The sequence below is a fragment of the Nipponia nippon genome, unplaced genomic scaffold (genome assembly GCF_047370975.1).
Source record: "Nipponia nippon isolate SJK-2023a ecotype South Korea unplaced genomic scaffold, ASM4737097v1 scaffold_23, whole genome shotgun sequence".
Lineage (NCBI taxonomy): Eukaryota > Metazoa > Chordata > Aves > Pelecaniformes > Threskiornithidae > Nipponia > Nipponia nippon.
In genome coordinates, this window is record NW_028262340.1 from 1,637,098 (window position 1) to 1,654,477 (window position 17,380).

Consider the following 17,380-nt stretch of genomic DNA (forward strand, 5'->3'; position numbering starts at 1 on the left):
TTTGTGCTGACAACAGCATTGATAACACAGGGATGCTTTAGTTGTTGCTGAGCAGTGCTCACACAGCGTCAAGGCCTTTTCTGCTCCTCACCCCACCCCACCAGCAAGCAGGCTGGGGGGGTACAAGGAGTTGGGAGGGGACACAGCTGGGACAACTGACCCCAACTGACCACAGGGATATCCCACACCATACGGCGTCACGCTCAGCATATAAAGCTGGGGGAAGAAGAAGGAAGGGGGGGACGTTCGGAGTGATGGCGTTTGTCTTCCCAAGTCACCATTACGTGTGATGGAGCCCTGCTTTCCTGGGGATGGCTGAGCACCCGCCTGCCGATGGGAAGCAGGGAATGAATTCCTTGCTTTGCTTTGCTTGCACACACGGCTTTTGCTTTACCTATTAAACTGTCTTTATCTCAACCCACGAGTTTTCTCATCTTTACTCTTCCGATTCTCTCCCCCATCCCACTGGAGGGGAGTGAGCGAGCGGCTGCGTGGGGCTTAGTTGCTGGCTGGGGTTAAACCACAACACTGCTCAGAGCAGATTCTGTGAGAGGAAGATGGGGAAAGTTCACACAGGTTTATATCTGTAGTAGGGATGCTGGCAGACAGGTTTTCTTTGTGTGTGTGCGTGCACAGATGTCTTATTTCAGAGATTTGCCTGCTCTGCCTCAAGGATGCAATGAAAATCTTTCACATTTTTTAACGTGAAAAATGAAATCAGGAGGAAGACCCTCTCACTTGGCTTGAATTAATTAGCTGTTTAAAGAGTTCAGCTACAATGAGGGAAGCACAGATGAGATTCGATTTTCTCCACCCAGGTGAGTATCCTAATAACCTGTCAGGTTTGAGGTGGATCATAACCCTCTCCACATGGGGAACTGGATATATATTACATAAACAATTATTCATTGGGGAAAAAAAAAATTGACTGGGGTTTTCCATGTATCAAAACAACCAGCAAGAACAAGGGTGTCCCACACGTGGGACCCACCTAAGTCTGCTTCTGCTGGGGACTTCCCAGGAGCCTCTGTCATGGATTTCTTTCCAGATCTGAGAGAATCATGGTCAGAGCTGGGCTATTCCCGCACAAAGTTTCTGTTTGTGTGAATCCCAATTTTCCTGCTCTCTGGTGCTCAGGAGAGCACAGCCACGTTTCTCCTCTGTGCCTGTGAACATGTGTTGTCCAGCTTGGGGACAGGCAAGCCGCACGGATCCTCACCCCTGCAGCACACAGTGCCCTGTCCTACATTTTCTCTGCATAAAAATGCAAACTTTCAAAACTGCGATTATTTTAAAAATAATTTTTGTTTTACAACTACTTTAAGTTCATTCTTCAGTGTAACATTATGCCAAGGGTATAACATTACCAACAGATTATCTTTGGTTATTTTATTGAGCAGAGAAAGAGGTAGCCCTCTCTCTTTGCCTCTAGATTGCCTCTTCTGTCACATGAGGTAAGAAGGACAAATCGTGATGCTTTTTTTTTTAGTTTAGACTTCTTTTTTTTTATGAAGTGGAAAGAGAGAAAAGCATTTTCTGCATCTGAGCTCCCGTGCCCTGAGCAAAACCAGAGCCAATCTTGGGCCTCACAGCGCCTGGGTGATACTTCAACAATTTGCTATTACACCAGCTTTTGTGAACTTAGGGCGCGCGTATCCGTGCACATCCTGCTCATTTGGGAGGATGAAGCTTTTAAAACTCGTCTGCTCACGCTTGTTAAGTTTCCCATTATAACTCCCCAAAACAACGTTATGCAATCTGAAAAAGTTGCTCCAGTCCCCTTCTGCAGCCCCTTAGAGACCCCAACCAAGGCAAAAATCACAAAGCCTAAATGTAAAATCAATGCTTCGAACTAAAGGGGTCCGGAGAAGAAACATAGAGAGGCAGCGCTGCCTGAAAAGGCATGTTTGAGCTGTCAAGTGCATATGGTGGCCAAATAAAAGGGTATATTTCTATGAGCACATTTCTGAAGCTCTTGATGATTTATTTCTAGATGCAGAGAGACAGGACAGGCACACAGTGAATTTCAAGGCAGAAAAGGGTTTTTGTAAATCAGGTTGTCATTTTTCCTGTCTTCTAAAAAGAACCCCAGAGAGGTAAATTTAAACAGCGAGGTATGTTTCCCACTCTCTCAATTTTCTTCTCTCCCTCATGGTTACATGGCAGAAGTTGTGTTATTGCTTACCTCCAAGGCAGGAAAATAGAAAAGGACTTCTGCTGGAGATCAGCCAATGCTCTATGCTGGGTATCAGCAGAAGATGGAGAAAATCTTTGAGCTTTAGGTGATGTCCAGATGTTTTTGCATCTGCTTTCGCATCTTTGACTGCCTTTGGCATCTGACGTGGTGCGCACATTCAGGAAAGCAATCCGGATGTGCCATGCTCCAAGCTGCTTAGCCTTGAGGATGCCTAAGCTTGAGTAGAGGCCATGTAGCACCTAAAATATCCCTGGGTGCTCACATTCAGGCACCCACACATGCTCAGAAACGCCACAAGCTTTGGAGCTGGACACTTTGCTCATACGTAATCTATGTCTTGATCCAAAGGGAAGGCATCTGCTCGAACACCACCCACTAGGCATGGGCAGCCCCCAAATTCAGCATGAAGCACAAAAGCTGCTGTCTGATACAGATATGAGAGGTGATGTATGAGAACTGCTGATGGGCAGTCACCTCCTTCCCAGAATAAGTTTTATGATGTTATCTAGAGGTTTGCCGTTTTCCTTAGACACCTGATCCTGCTCTCCTCAACTCCCACAAGGAAAGGTGGGAGACATCACCTTTTGGTGGAGGCTGCCATGCAAGGTTGTGCCAGAACATGACCATGACCATCTTGGCCACTTCTGTGGGCTATATTAGCTTATGCAATAAAAATCTCACCTGCACATCCACAAAGGAGAACAGAGAGTCCATGGCAGGCGGGGGAACCAAATAACACCCTGCCCAGCTACTCCCAGGTCCATCCCAGGAGCCATCAGCCCATCCCAGGCCCATCTCCACAAGCCCATAGGAGCACAAGGCACAATGGCAGGTGGAGACCCAAATTATGGGCTCAGAGGAAGGGACACCCTGCCTGGCTCCCCCCAGGGTTGTCCCAGGAGAGCCACAGCTCCAGGGTACAGTTGTGAAACCCATTGAGATGAGTCAACTGAAGGTCCTTCGGGACCGAGGGGGTGTGGGACACATAGGATGCAGAGGAAGGGCATTTGGGGATTGCACAAGACTTACAATAGGGTGTTTAGGGAAGGAACCACAGCTGGGAAAGGGAGGGATCAAGATGGTTTTGGGAGAAACATATGTGGCAAAACAGAGGGATAAGGAGATAAAAAGAGCCATCCCTGTGTAAACAGTGCTGGTCAGTACGCTTGTCCAGCCATGCCCTGTACATGATGAGTGCAGTCTGTCCTATCTTCTATTAAACTTCAGTTCTAACTACTTTCCTGGGTGAGAGACTCTGTTCTGCGTGCCTGTGTGTATGGGGTCCGAGTGCAGCAGCTGGACTGGGACCAGGGGCTGGTGTGTGATCACTAGCAAACACCAAGCCGGACTAGTTGGAAAAGTAGGTGAAGGTCCTGGGAGCCAGTGGGTTGCATGTCTCTCTACAGGTAAGACCACAGGAAAAATTGGCTACCAGAGGGACTAGGGTGTCCTGGCCAGCGGCTGGGGAGGGGTGTGTGGAGATGCTGGTGTGTGAGTGGGTCAGTACCAGCAACTGGAGCTGCTGCAGCTGAGGCTGCAGTGGTGCACAGGACTGTGGTCAACTGCAACACCTAAGCATGGGGGTTTCTTTGGTACAGTGTGCGTTTAGAATGGCAAAACTGTTTTGGTACCTGTGTGTCACCCATTACAACCAACAGCCCTGAGAAAGCAACACAAAAGTAACATTCTTGGTCATCCATTCAGGAGATCTGAAACCATAACCTCCTCCAGAAAGCTGTATTCTGCCACCAGCTCAGCAGTGCTAAGCTTCCTTCCCTGACTCTGTTTAGATGTTTAAAAGACTAGCTTGGAAATTTTTCTTATAGATATTATTTTACAGTTTCAATTCAGCAGAGAAAGCTCCTAAAATTTTCCTTCAAGGGCTTAAATCTAAGTAATTACAGGCTACAGTCACACCGTATATGCTGGCTGGTAAAGCATTCTTCACTGCCAGAAAAGCAGGTCAATTATAAGCAATGAACCACATTACCAGGAGAGAAAGCTGGTTTGAATTCTCGTCAATTAGTGCTAAAACTGTCTTGGAAGAGAAAGGTAAATTGAGCTAATAGAGCTATGCAGCGAGACCTACAGATCTCAGCATCGAGCACAGACAGCAAAGGCTTAATTTCTGAGATGGCAGAAATTAATGATGTTTTGGCATAAAATCAACTTCAAACCTGCAGGGTGAAGTTAGCGAGGTTCCCATCCTGTCTCTTCTCACCTCCAACTTAGGGTCTTGATTAAAAAAACATGCCTACTTAGGGAGGGTGCTGAAACACATAATTAACTTTAAGGATGTTCTTACATACTTTCCCAGACCGAGGCTCACGACAAAGTGTAAAGAGCTGCAGTGTGTAAGGGCTTGCTGGACTCCTGCCATTCCCATGACTGCCACAGCCAGGGAGGAAGAGGAGGAGAAGCAAGCATGAAGCAGGCTTCCTCGGGTGCTCCTTGCAGAGGGCTGGCTCTCAAATAGCCCAGAGACCTGGGACAAGTAGCTTGAGTCAGGGGGATTGTAGGAATCCTCCACCACCACCCCCGTTTTGAGCGTGGATTATTGGAAGTAACACAAGCTTCAGGGAAAAGGCTGGAAAGAGATCATTAGCTTGAAAATTTTCTTTTCTCCAGCTGGTAAATCTGCACATCACCTCCCAGAGGCCACGTCTGTAGAAAGGGAGAGCCAGGCACCTCCCAGGTCTCTGTTCACTACCGCTGGTGCAAGGCACATAAAGGTGAATTGCCCTTTCAGGGTTTATCGTCCAAGACGGCAGCAACCAGTGGGATGCAGCAGCACAGCCAAGCCCAGAGGGATGACAGAGAGGGGAAATCGAGTAGGCAGTTCCCATGTCCCTCCCAGGACGTGGAGGGAAAGCAGCAGACGGAAAGCTGAAACTTTACTGCCCCAGATTGCCTCCTGCAAGCCGGGAAGGGGCTGTAGCTCCAGCGCTCCTCACGCCCTGTCCCATGTCACAGCAAGAGCACAAGAAGCAGACACGTGGGGCCCAGCTCTCAAGAGGCTATGCACCAGGGGCAGGGTCACTGGACTATTATTTTTAATTGACTTGCTCCTGTGTGCCCAGGTTTGAGGGGAACATCCTTCATAGGCACATTAACACAACATGGCTGAGGTGGGAAGGGACTTCTGGAGATTATCTGGTCCAAACCCTGCTCAAGCAGGACCACCTACAGCAGGCTGCCCAGGACTCTTATCTGACACTGAAGTGCCCCGGGGCTTCCCTGCCCCAGAGCTTGCTGGTACTGGGCAAGTCTGAGCATCATGAAGTGCCTGGCATGGGCATGGAGAACCTGGTCCTAGGCATCCACCTCTGTAATACGATATACATCACACCATGTTCACCATGTGAGTGCCGCCATGCCCTCGCAAATCTTCATCCTTTCGCTGCTGGAGCCAGGAGAGGCTGGTGTGGGCCAGACCAAGGAAAGCTTGAGATTAGAGGCAAGAAGAATATGTTGGGTCCACTATATCCCAAGGCTGTCCCACAAACAACCACCACCATATGAGAAGGTGCTATGGGGGCGCTAGGTCCCGGGAAGTGCCAGCAGGCAGAGATGCAGGCAGCGTGGCCATGGTCTGCCTGCAGCATCACCACATCATGCCTCTGCCTTCCCTCGAAACAAAGCTCCTCTCCTTACGCAGTGCAGGATGGGTCCCAGCCATGCACAGCCTCATCAAGCATGAAACATTAATGCCCACCAGATCATGAACTGACACGACAGAAACCATCAGCAGGTCACCGCACATCGCCACATGGATTTAGAGTGACATAAAGCTGATTAAGAAAGAAAGGAATGAAGGAGTAAAGCTTTGCCTGGACACAAAGTGCAGATAGAGGACACCCATTTTGTTAGACAAGGTTCATCCCATTTTCCTTCTCCATGGGTTTTGCTTGGGTTAGCTCTAGCACAAAGTGGGGATTGTGAAAGCCCAGGAATACTCTGAGGTTGCTGGCAGCCAGTTTTATTGGCCTGCTCGCTCCTCCAGCTTTTCTTAAAAAGCTGAAAAGCAAAACAACTGCAGTTCAGACACACAGCGATCCACCGAGCCCCACGTTCGGCTGTTTACAGGCAAACCACTACAGAAACACCCCGCATTGCTGGAAGACTAGACACCTTTTTTTTCACTCTGCTAAATGGTACGGTGACCTTAAACAGCACGAGCGCTCTCAGAAGTGCCTCAGCTGACCTGCTGCTTATCTGAGCAGCTCCTTAATCTTCTGGTCAGTGCTGCAGGACCTGCCCCTGGTCCTCGCAGCTCTGCAGACATCTCCCCCAGTCATAGGCGCCAGCACTTCAAAGCAGGTGCAAATCAGAACATAACAGTGAGCATAAAAGGAAAAAAAAAATGCTTCCTTGCTAGGCAGGCAGTGTTTGACTTGCACATGTAAGACTATTTCTTAAGCAGCCTTGCTTTTTTGTACCTCTCACGGAACGGATCTATGCCTGGTTTTATTAATAATAGACATGTCTGTCTCTTTTTTAAATGTTATTAAGATCCACTCAAAGATTTTCCTTGGCAATGAATTCCAGGGCTTAATTATGCACTGCATTAACAGGCTTAGTGTTTTTAAATGTAATATTTAATCTCATTAGAGGCCACGTGCTCTTGCATTTTCAGAGCAGGTTAAATAACAAGACTAGCGTATCCTGTATGCCTTTACAGTATGTTTATTGTATTGATCGAATTTCTGTGTATTGGATACATTGCCACTGCGATGCATCTTCAAAGTGAGTCACCCCTTCTAAATGTTGCACTGATTTATAGAAATCCTTCACATCCATCTCAATTAATTTGCCAACAAAAGCAAAAACGTCTGTTGTTCCACACTTCTCTCAGTAATGCTCCCCGCATGGTTTGGGGAAAAAAAGCACTGATAGTCTTCAAATGAATACTTCACGTTGGCTGTCATGCTACCACAACCAGAAGATGACAAAATGCTATTGCTTCCAGATGACTGTAGCATAAACCACGCTGTCATACCAGGACTGCCCATGTCTAATAGCTTTCAGACAAGTTTTCCCCATAGTGTGAGCTGGCTTAATACACGTGCAGTTGGTTTTACACTGGCAAAAGAACAGTCGTACACAGGGAGAGGTTTCGTGTCGGCCTCTCCCCCATGCTGTAACACCCAAATTTTCTCATCAGCTTCCCCATCACCACGATATGACAACCAGATCTAATAATGATGAAGATTAAATATGTGCACAGATTTCAGATTCGCTCTTCTAGATGCTACTCGTTGACTTTACCTGTACATAACCAGGTCCATCCTAGCCTCCTATTTTTAACGTTCACGCTCTAGAGACTGTATTTTCTTTCTGTACCCAGAACAAATAAGAAAATGAACCTCCTCGCCTCACTGCTGGAAGATGCTATTTACTCACCTACTTAAGTTTGCTTCTGTGGTATTATAATAAGAACAAGAGAAGAAATAAGAAAACAATGAAGAAAAAATAAGGGCATTATGTTTATCTGTGTCAACATGAAATGGAGCTGGTAAACATCGCTCTTAAGACTCAAGTATGTTTTTCACTTTAAAAGTTACTTCATCTTACAGGATTAAATGCATAACTATGGTCATATGGGATTAAAGCCAATCCAAAATATTAAAAATGCTAACTACCTCCTTGTCTGTGAGAAGACGTATTTTTTTCATATATACGAAATAAGAATTCAGACTAAGCAAACGGTATTATAGTTGCTCCTATGGCTACAGAATAGAGTTCGAAACATAACTCAAGATGACAACGCACATTTGAGATTTAACTTGTTAAAAGTAAAAGTCTTCAACAGCAGAGAGCTCCCATGTTACAAACGTTAACAGCAGCATATCATTTTCCACTTTAGGATTTTCACCGCACAATACCTGTGTTAGTTTTAACGCACACACTTGATGCATCATATGGAGGCAAATCCATCGTCACTACACTTCTCTTAACAGCAACATTGCTCACATTCACTGAAGATGACCCATTACGCACAGATAATTTTAAAAGCTGTGGTTCATTTCTTCAAGAGGCTCAAATATTGAAAAGCATTAAAAACTTGCATGCCAATGCTGGGCTTCCATTAGGCCAAACTGTCCCAGTCCCCCTGTCAATCCTCTTTGGTAGCCCGGATGTTAGCAATGTATAGATGTAAGGATACCTTTTCGTCTGAATCTGACAGGGTATGGACATTCCTCTGTGTATTTTTAGTCATGGCATTTCTAAAATTTTCAAAGAATAATGGAGCCCTTGAGAAGGCGTAAATTGTTCTGGTACAAAATCCATGTATAGACAGAGAATTGTCTTGTTCAAATGCACATGGAAGCATTTTGCAGAACATCTTTGAAAAAAATCCAACAGAGAAACAATATATCACAAAATACAATGCATTCATGAGCGTGCTATGGATAAAGTGCAATTGCTGTGCTGTTGTTACTTTTTCAAATACATGCGAGTGTATTTAAATGATTATGGAGGAAAGACGATAAAATATGAAGACTGACATTTGAAAAAGAAGCTTGCCTTTCTCTGTTGGCGCTGTTTGTGGCTTCTTTGAATAGGACTGCTTTTGTTCTTTTTGGATATATACCTTATGGAGCATAGCAACACTTCCTAAGAAATCAATGTTTCAACCTGAATCTTCTAAATACCTTCCATTTGAAAATTGGAACATATAAATACCCCAGTGTTAGCCTAGTAAAATCTGAAGTACTTTCAGGTGAACAAGATAGGGTAAAAGTTTCACCATAGTCACACACAAATGTACAAGTAAACCTGTGGGCTTGTTCTCTTCCATGATTAATCTTCGCAGGAAAAGAGAGAGCTGATCTTTGCTAGATTAGACTCGGAGGCACTTCACTGGCTGAGGACCAAAAATACTGTGATTAAAAATACTAACATATATTTTGGGATTACTCTGTTTACCTGCTATGACAAGTTGCCATTACAGTATCATTGCTTTAGTGCTGTAGTCAGCATCTGGCCAAATAAAAGATGACCCTTTCCATACCTAAATGCTGGAATTTGGGATCTCAGAGATGCCCAACATGAAGTCCAGGCAGGACGTACAGGCAGAAAGATCTCACACACAATCTGCTCAATTTTGAAGAACATAATCCTTTGGAATCTTTCTGAATTAATACTCATTTTAACTTGAAAACCCCTGGGACAACTTTGTACACCAGCTTCCCAAGCAACTCAGTGTAGCACAAAGGAGCATCTTGGGAAAGATTCTAAAAATAGGCCCTCTGGTTACCACAGCAAAGTACCCAAACATGCATGGAAATATTTTCATGCAATCAGAACCTGGATTTCACTTTTTTCTACCCCATCTCCCAAGACCATAACCTGCCATGGTACGTTACAGGTACATAGAATTAATATTCAATATCTTTTCTCTGCACTGAGCTCCATCCATCTCTTACACCCACTTTGAACCTTATTTGCTCACAGCTGCACGGTGTTTCAATTCAGTCAAAAAGACCTTTTCATAACTCTGAATGAAAAAACCATCAACAACTTTCTAATTCTGGATCTGTGAACAAACGTCAGAGCCCGGACACTCTCCAGGAGACAGAGACAACTGACGTTAATAGCTGCACTCTACTTTTACAAACATACTCAGCCCTGGGATCTTGGTAAGCTTTGCAAATACCAAATAAGCATCTGGATTCCCCCGTGAAAAAGGCATTACATATTATCAGAGCAAGATTAGTAGCCAGTGAGAAATTTCTGAGGGGTGGTGGAAGAATGACGTGTGGCTGGACCAGGCTTTCAACTCCCAAATATAGGCAAGAGACCTTCAGCATCTTTGCTTGCTGTTCCGCTACAGCTCAAAAACAAGTGGCATGCACATTTTTTAACAATTTCTGCTTCTCCAGAGATGGATGCTGCTCTCGCTGAAGGACCAATCTCAGCCACGCTGGAGAGCTGTCTCTTTTGCATCTTGACCAGGACTTTGCAGTACTGGGGGACAAACAGCAACAATGATCCAACTCCAGAAGCTGTGGCCCAAAAGCGCATGCACTTGTTTTGGATATGTTATCCTCTTCACCTCATGCCAAGCAAAAGCCATCAAAATCAAGATGACTCCAGGTGAGCAATGAATCAGTTCTTGCAGCTCCTGAAGCCGCATGGATAATGAGCAAGGCCGGAGATAGATGGGAGGCACAGCCTTCTTCAGGCAGAGCCCATGCAGAGGTGAAGGTCTGAGCCGCAACCGCCAAGTTGACTGAGCTCCTGGACCACTTACCCACCTCACTGCTGGAAGATGCTCTTTACCCACCTACTTATTTTCATTGCAGCGGTCTACTAACACTTATCCAGTGCGAACTGAATGACGATCACTAGTGCCAATGCCCTACAAACTCAAAGTAGCAGGAGCTACCAAACTGCTCTTAAAAACATGTGTTCTGGGCAAAACTGTGTAGGAAGGTGCATGGGAGGAATTCACCAGGATTAAGCTCAAAACAACACTCCAAAGGCTACAAAATTTAACCCCAGAAACTGTTACAACAAAATTTTCAGTGCTTACTTACTTAGCCTTCACACAGAATTAAAGGCAGTCCAGTAAAAACACAGCCTTATCCTGGTAAGAAATCATCCACACATTTTAATGTGCCACCTGCATATACTGTGCAAATCTACAAGGCCCTAAATATAAACAGACAGCCCTTTCCTGGCTGTTAAAATGAACACTACCTCAGCTTGTTCTCCAAGCAAGCCAAAATTATAGCTGCTTGGAGATCAGAAACATTTTAGGGTGGGACACTTCCCCCCCCCCCCCTTTTTTTTTTACAGTGTTTGTACTTTTATGAATAAGGCATTCATTATACCCTAACCCCAAAGATATCCACCTTGGAGGGAGAGCTAAAATTAGTATTAAGTATATTCCTGAAACTGTCAGAAGAAAAGACAGCTCGTGTGGGATGCTAGAGATTCGGAAGGCAAAACAACATCCCTGAAAAGGCTGGGTCCTGTGCTGCACCTCCTGTTGGAGAGCCGATGGTTCTTCATACACCCCATGTAAACACTTGTTTACCTGTCAAAAAAACTTAGTTATTCCTGGAAAGTCCAGCAGGGCAAAGTTGTGCCAGCACATACAGGCCTGACCAGACAGCTTCTGGGAGCAGAGTAAGCATCAAGATGCAACTATCTGAGCAACGACTGTCTTGAACTTCCATTCCAGAAGACCCCCAGTCTTTTTAAAGGCAGTAAATATGGAGCTGACATCCCTTATTATGAAATAATAGGCAGGCCTGGATGGAGTACGACACGTTTATCAGCACAGGATCAGGGGAAAAGCAAAAGAAACCTCTTCTTCGCTCCAGATGATGTTAGGGAGCACATCACCAGAGGTGCCCAGCTTATGACCTGCTGCAGGAGAGAGGGATGGGTCAGTCATCTTGCGTGTGAAAATCCAGAGCAACTGGGTGAGGAAAGCAGAGACTCCCTGATCGCCCTGGCTGGAGTGAAACTGGGTGTATATGTGTGTATATACATGTATATATATGTAAATAGCTATATATGTGTGTATATATGTACGTGTGTGTATATATATGTACATACATATCTATATATATCTATATATCTATATATATATAACCTGAGCATGCCCTCAGTACCCTGCCAGCGAAGGCCATGACGGCAGCAGTGCTGGCAGGCAGCACGTGTGGCACATACCCCTCCTTTCCCTTCCCAACCTTTGCTTACATTTCATCTAGTCTACTCTGATTCCAAGGTTTAATAAAATTTAATCCCAGCATGTCTTGAATTAATTAATTAGATCTCGTTCCAAGCCACCGTGCCAATTTCTGCAATTACACTGTTACTCACAGAAGAGTCAGGGACCGGCTCCATCCGTCCCCTTGAGCAGGAGCAGCCACAGACCAAGCAGGGGTTTGTGAGCCGAGTACAACGCAGCAAAGGGGTTGATTTCAAAGCACTTTGATTTTTCTCCTCCATTATTTCCCCACTAGAAAAACTCCTGCAGGTACAAACGGTTGTACCTGTGCGTCAGGTATGAACAGCTGTATCGGGAGGTCAGCCCCACTCCACTCACAGCCCTCAGCAGCAGAGCGGGAGGCCTGTACCTGCAAATTCAGTCTTTATTCATCAAAATTGGCGAGTTGGGACTAATGGGCTACCTGGTATCATCCAATCCATGAGCTCCAACTACAGCTCTTTTGCCCCCATCCTTTGCTTCTGAGCTTGCTTCTATCTTCAAATCATCCTCAATAAAGGATTTTTTTATTCTCTGATACAAAGAAACCACAAAACTATTTTTTTCACCAGGAACAAGCTGTGGGAATTCAGGAGAAATGGGGGTATTTTGACAGAACAGCAGCATTATTCCCTGTACTGACCTTCCCTGATAGATTATTTCCAACAAGTGTGACATACCATCAGACGCTCCGTGGCGCATCCTCAAAGTGCAACAGCTACACAGTCCTCCCAAAATTTTTAGCGCTCTCTGCTCATCTTCTTCCCTGCTGTAGCTAAGAGAAGAGCAACCTCAGGTGCTCAGCAGCCACAGTGGCGAGCACGGCATGGACGAACAGACACGGACCACAGAACAGGAGATATTTCCCACTGCATCGTTGTCTGTTTTGCACCATTTCGTGCAGAGTAATTAATTCTGATCTCAGAAGAGTCTCATCAGTTTTGTCTGCTGCCAGTGTGCTGGGCAGGGACCCTGATGAAGTGCAGTTGTTTACAAACACGTTAAAGCGTATTTAAAACCCATTGTTTCTTGCTCCAGCTGCCCAAGTACTTTTTACTCAGCTCCTGGACTCGTACCAAAAATAAAAATGACAGATTGCCAAAAAGGACAGTGACGGAGGGGTGGATGGAGGGAGGGAGGGATGCAAAGTGGCTAGACAGCACAACAGATGAATATATTATCCCGCTGCCTCTGGGAACGGAGGTCAGAGGCCGGACCAGGCTGAAGAAACACACTGCAAGAAACACTTGCAAAATTAAAGGTCAGTGAGATAACGAGCTATAACTGTAGCCGAGCAAGAAGTATTTGCTGATGGAGCCGGCTCTGAGCTCTCCCTGGAGTGTGGCTACCTGCTGCTCCCAGGGTGCAAAATCTGTCCCCTTCAATTAACGCTCACCGATGACACAAAAGGCCTGGCTGTGTCGCAGCGGGGCAGCGGCTGCTGCTCTCCGGGAAGCTGTGCTCTTCCAACGGCCGCTCCCACGTTATTTCCAGGCCAACAGCTTCTCCCCAAGAAAAGGCTGTGGCTTCTGCAGGGGCAGCACCAGCCCGTCCCCAGCAGCTTTCCTGCTCTTTCGTTCACGCAGGGAACGCTGCTGTGCCACCCGTCCTACGCCACCACGTTTTAACTCTGAAAATAACCCGTGGCTGTGGATCTGCAACATGCCCCCGGCTCTGTGAACCTGGTTGCAGACAGCAGTGAGCTGCCATGGGATGTGCATCCCTACAGATAAAGCTGTACGCTCTAAAGCAGGGAACAGACAAACCCATTTTTCACTCAAGGAATGTGTTCCTCTATCTCATATCAGCTAAGTGACTCCCAGGCCTTAAAATCCACCCAACATGGGCATCAGACCCTGGGTTGAACCTCTACAACATCCTGGGGGCCCGTGTCAATACGCAGCACTGCAGCACCTTCTTACGGAGGGTTCTCCAAGAGCTCCATGAACAGTATTCTGTTTCCACAAACTTCCCCAAAGTTGGGCAAGCAGCATCGCTAAGGAGGGTTAGACTTCATCAGTAAATGAAGCAACTTCGTGAAGGTTGCAAAGGGAAAATATTTCTAAATATTTTATATTAGGCAGCTGCTGGATAAAGAACCGGAAAGAAAACCATGGCAGCAGGAGAGGCGACCTCCACCCTAACGCTGCAATCCACATCTACCGGGTTCAGAAAATTACAGCAAGCATCTGTACGGGAGCACAGGGTGCTCTGGCTGGGCAGCTACAAACAAAATCAACGGCACACTGTAAGCAGAAACAAAATAAAAAACCAAGACCAGCAACCTGAATCAGTCCTTGCCCCGCAAACCATCTTTTTAAATGCTCAGTCACTGTACATCTGCTCTAGGAATTGCAAACCCCTGCAACCATGTCACCTCAGAAGGGGATAAAACCTGCAGAGACCCTGGCAGACAGTGAGCCTCCCACCACACCATCAGGCAGCAGGGGCACGGGCTCAAGCCCCGAAGCACCACGGCCACGGGCTCTGGGGTCCCCCACACTTCCCAAATCACTGGAGCAGGACCAAAGTGATGGCTGAGCCTCTTACCTGTGGACAAGCCGCTACAGGTTCATCTCTCTGATGCTTCAAGAGACTCAGGTGTTCATACGGTGACCTGGGAAAGGGAGCCTGGGGTAGAAAACATGAGACCTTAATGTAATGAGGCAGTTTTAAATGTATGCCATCTGTACCACAGAGACAGTCACATCCTCTCCAACTGTGGGAGCAACTCAGATATTTTTCTACTTGCTCCCATCAAAACATTAGGGCTTTTCCTTACTCGCCCTTTCACTCCTTATCTGCAATCCTTTCTGCCACTGTTTTGGCCTGATCATTTAGGCATTTTTCTCTATGCTATCCTCTTCTCACATGGGACCTGAACATGAAAGCAAATAATTTTTGAAGAATATCATTGCAGAGATTTTTCTTTACATGTGAAATGATGTACATCTTTTCTAGATATGCAAAGACATGGCACAGGAGACTGGCTAGTGATAGGCTTTCTAGTTCTTCTAAAATCAGAGCCTGAATGCAAACTGGACCCTGTCCTGACTACTTCAGAGCTGGAAAATAAAGATGAGCACTGCCCCAGGCTGCCTGCATGCCCAGCCCTGGCCCTGCCCCAGCCAGCAGCAGGGTGAGCTGCTCTGGGCACAGTCAGAGGCTGATCATTCACTCCCGATGTCAGGACTGGTGGGGCTAAGCCTTCACGGAAAACTAAAAATCACAACAGGTTATGGGAAGGTACCCAGGAAAAAAAAAGTTCAAAAGGCTGAGATTGGCTTCAAGCAGAGCTAAAGAACAAAGTTATCCATAATGCATCTGGATGCAGGAAAAAAAGGCAGCACGAGGAAGCTGCTGTTAAGCAGTGCTAACGAAAGCGCCTTCAGCCCCATGGGCAGCAGCCCCATGCATGTGGACGGCTGCAGCAACGACCTCAGGCAGCATCCGCATGGTGGCATGGAGCATCCTCAGTGGCCAACGATGGCTGGGCACTGAAGCGAGCGCAAGAGGAACAACTGAAAGCCTGCAAAACATCAGCATGCAGGAACAAAAAAGCAGCTTTGCCCTTGCATGACTCTTTTTTGCTGGAGATTTCTGGGCACTTTATAATCATTTATTCTCATAATCTCAGTCAAGCAAGCAATTAGCCCATTTCACTGATGTGGAAACTGAGGCAGGGAGGGCTGCACTGACACCACTGCAGCACCGACATGGTTCCCGTGATCAGCCCTCACCAACACACTTCTTCCAGGTCCTTCAGATACGCCCATCCATGGTTACTCTTATTGTTTCTTTAAATTAATTTTTCTCATTACGCAGGAGGAAATAACTACAGACAGGTCAGACTCTGAGGATTTAATGGAACTAACACTGTTAGGCCATCCAGCAATTCTTCATGACATCTTCCCCACCATGCCTTCTGCTGCCAGCAATTAGATTAGATAATTTTAAATCTGTATCTTTATTAGTGGCTTCTCCTGAAAGCATGTTGGCACACGCATGCAGATGCAGAGCTAGTATGAAGTTACAGAAAACTCTGTACAATGTTATTGCAAAAGCACATAGGCACAAATAAATGCAAAAGCGGACAGGGCTGAATATGAACACTGAGAATACTTTAAATCATTGTGAACAAAAGGCTAAAGGCACTGGTGAAGATAAAACACCCCACTCGATAATGCTGGATAAAGAAAAAAACATTTATATGTTAATCTTGCAACTGTCTTACAAGAAAATGTTGTTTTAATTTAACAAGGGTGAAAGACCAAAAAGTGCTGCTAAATCAGTTTAACAACACATCGAGGTTGTGAGTAAATGTTGGTTTTAGCATCGGAACACAGCACCATGGACATGGCTCAATTAATTCCCAAAGCATGTGCGATAAACAAACATGCCATTTTCTGCTAAATTCTGTTAAGGGACTTTGTTGTCCCTTTCTCAAACATGAATTTACCTAAGGTTTTGCAGAGATCTATAAAGTCCCAGCTCAGATCTCCACCATGTTCTGCACCTGCCCCCATGCTGCTCCCAGACAGCCAGCAGCATTCATAAAACACCAGAAAACACTCATTGCTCTCTCATTTGACACACATAAAACTCCACGCCAGTAAATACTAAGATGTCTCATGGGTCCTCAGTGATATTATGGAGCTCCGTATACCTTCCAACTTCTAAAAGGGAAACAAGGAGACATCTATGCCCATCTCCCTGCTATGGCCAGGCACTGCTGCCATGAGTGCATGCAAAAATCTGCTAAGCTCTGGCTGATCTGGAAAGATCCTGCCCTGCATTATTTATACACAGTCCTCAGCCTGTATTTCTGCTGTTTTTTTTCTTTCTTTCCCTTTTCTTTCCTCCAAGTAGCAGCATCCAGCAAGGGGGACAGCGGGTGACCCCAGTCATCATCCAGGAGAAGGCAGACAGGTCCATCTCTCCGTCTCTTCTCCCCCTTGGTTGGCATCACCCCTTTCTCGCCCCCCCAAAAGTGCAGGAGTTACATAGCAGGCTGCCAAATTGGTGGAGCAAGTGAGGATCGAGTGCTCCCAAGGGTGGGAGAGGGTGAGGAAGGGGCTGTATCGGGAGGGGGGTCCCATCCTCTAGTGCATCTTCACCTGGGAGCTGCAACCCTACAGGGAGGAGTCCCCCCACTCAGCACGATTAGCCTGAGCAGGGTGCTGGAGACCGGTCAAATGGTCAAAAGGGTGATGCTCCCCACACTATGTCCCTTGCAACTGTCCCCTTCTCCCAAAGGACTACTAATATATGCAGGGATATCATGACATTTGCTTGACAGCAGCATCATGAAGCATGCTGCAGGGCTCAGCAGTCTGTGCTGAGATGCAAACACTCAGCCCCGAAATCAGCTCGCTCCAGACCCAAAAGCTGTAGGGCCACATTCATGCAGCACTGTCTTGGCAAGTCCTCCCTCCCCAGAAGCAGCAACATGTAGA

General features: G+C 46.2%; 1 protein-coding gene across 3 annotated transcripts in view; it reads right to left on the reverse strand.

Annotated features, from left to right (window-relative positions):
• Positions 1-17,380, reverse strand: part of HIVEP3 (HIVEP zinc finger 3) — a 315,453-nt gene that overhangs the window by 135,873 nt on the left and 162,200 nt on the right. For all 3 annotated transcript variants that reach the window (XM_087760919.1, XM_087760921.1, XM_087760920.1), the window contains one exon: positions 14,475-14,555. The gene's annotated coding sequence lies outside the window, so the exon portion shown is untranslated. The remainder of the gene's footprint in view (positions 1-14,474; positions 14,556-17,380) is intronic.